The sequence below is a fragment of the Nannobrachium achirus genome, assembly GCF_963921795.1.
Source record: "Nannobrachium achirus genome assembly, chromosome: 4".
NCBI classification, from domain to species: Eukaryota; Metazoa; Chordata; class Actinopteri; order Myctophiformes; family Myctophidae; genus Nannobrachium; species Nannobrachium achirus.
In genome coordinates this window covers 32,702,760-32,705,300 of record NC_137813.1, presented here as the reverse complement: position 1 = coordinate 32,705,300, position 2,541 = coordinate 32,702,760, and positions in this window count along the sequence as shown.

The window sequence follows — 2,541 nt, the reverse complement described above, 5'->3', positions numbered from 1 at the left end:
CCCTCTCCCCGAAGCTGGCGTTCAGGTGTTTAACCATGGAGATTCAGTCACAGCACCATGACCTTTCCATTGAGGACCTGAGGCTGAGAGAGGCCTCCATTTCACTTCTCTGATCACATCACACATGAGATGAGAGGACAGGCTACTTAGCACCTACACTATGTATAAATGTTTGTGTGTATATACTGGCCTGTATGTGTTTATGTGGTTGGTATGGTCTGTGTGTGTGTGTGTGTGTGTGTGTGTGTGTGTGTGTGTGTGTGTGTGTGTGTGTGTGTGTGTGTGTGTGTGTGTTTCTGTGTGTGTGCGCACTGTGTGTGGATGTGTGTGCATATACTGCAGTTCTGGAGTGAATTGGATTCTGGAGTAAACTATCCTCGGACCACAGTCGTATAAATACTCTTGCAGGATATCAGAATACAAGATATTATAATCCATCCGCCATTCATCCCTTCAACACCCCACGTCTCCAGAGTCATCTACTGTACATCACTGTGACTGGTGTCTGTCACAGTGAGTGTGTGTGTGTGTGTGTGTGTGTGTGTGTGTGTGTGTGTGTGTGTGTGTGTGTGTGTGTGTGTGTGTGTGTGTGTGTGTGTGTGTGTGACAGTGTGTCACATTGTGTCACAGTGTGTCACAGTGTGTTTGTGTGTGCGTGTGCGTGTGTTTATCGCACATACAGTAGTGTATGCCGCGTTTGTCTGCAGTAGCAGCAGCAGTGGGGTATGTGTACGTCGAGGTTGTCCAAGGTGACGATTTCACAAGCAGCGATCGTGTTCTCTAGTCATAACAACGCAGAGTGAGAGCCAAGGGGGCTGCGTTTCACCCCTATCGCCTTTCTAAGTGTGAAACACAAGGATCGCCCCAGGGCCTGCAGCGTTTGGTTGTAGTTTGTGTTCCCCTCCCCTGTGGTATTTCCAACACGGCAGGCCGGCCGTGATGTCCTGCTAAACTCCTGCTGACCGAGCCCCTGGCCATTGGCCAGGCATCCCCTCGCAGTGCTACTCTGATGAAACGGAAAGCAGCCGTTCCCTCCTCTCTGGCTCCCTCCATTCCATTTAACCGCTTAACCACAAACAGACGATCTACAGGCTCACAACGTGTCGCACGAATTGTGAACCTGTAGATCAGCTATTTTAGAAGAATTAGAAGAATATCGTCACTGAAACCCTGTATCTCCAAGTTTCAAATTTGTACATTTTTTGGCAAAGTAAAGCACTGCTTCCTCACACAAGGCCATCGCACAAAAATTGTGAACAGCTGATCGTCTGTTTTCACTAGTTTAAATCATTTTAAAAATGATAAATACAAAACTAACGGTTTTGGACTTTCCACCCGTCAACGACTATATGCACAATTTGTTTGTGGGCCTACAGTATAATGGCATTCCCAAAATCGTTATGCCAGTCTTCTGCTGTCTCTTTTTTCATCCATTTGCTCCACCATTCCCACATCTTCCCTCCCACACCTTTCTCCCTCTCTCCCTCATTTTACTTAATTCCCCCCTCCCCCATCCCAACCACTCCACACACCTTAACCTCTCCTCTTTCATCCGCCCTCCCCGCTTTCTGCCATCCTGCCACCCCATCCCCCCTCACCCCACCTTCCATTTGATTATGTTTAATTCGTTCTCCCCGCCATGGTTTCCTTATGACAATTCACTGATAGGGCAGAAATGAAATGGAGAGCAAACCGCATACCTAGCTGCTGCCGTGACCAAACGTCCTTTCCTGCCTACCTCTTTCCGTCTCTAATATACCTCTGCTTACTCTGTGCCTCTCTCCATCCTTCCCTTCTCTTCCTCCTCCTACTGTTCTCTGCTGTTGTTTTTCCCTCCTGTGTGCTCCATCTGCCTCTCTTCCACTGGAGAGTCTTCCCCTGGCCTCCCTTCCTCTCTCTCTCCCACCTTGCCTATCGTGGCTAATTCATTCCTCTTATCTCTCTTCACCTCCATCTGGCTTGTCCTCGTTTTCCTGCTCCATTTGGGAGTGCTGTGATGTGAGAGTGTTGCTGTGTTCCCTCACTGCTCTCTGATGACCTGGTTTTTAACCTTGTCCCCCTCTCTTCCCAAGTGTCCTTTAGTCCAAGGGTCCTCAGAGTTACTACAGGAGGTCCTCCAAATCGTTGTGTGATTTTTTTCTCCTTTTTTATATTAACTACTTGAATCCCAACGTCCATATTCTGAGAACTTTAGACAAAAATCTAAAATCAGATCGGCTATTTTCGTCAAAGAGCTCAGAAAGACCGAATGACAGAATTTCCCAGCGGCACTGGCCGCGGCGTCGCAGGAAATGCCAGCAACAACCGCGGCAATGATTCCTGGGCACATGCCGCTGCCGGAAAATGCATTCGCTGTCCCTCAAAGAGCTTTGGTGTTGAGGGGAAAAAGAGCAGGCTTAGTACAGAGTGAAAGGTCAAGTTTTTAAGTATTGACGGTTCCAGTGGTTAAATATCTGAAAACGCAAATTGATATGATTCCAAAATACACTGATGATTGTGCTATCAAAAGATGAAACTATATGGAATCTATTAACAGGTTGT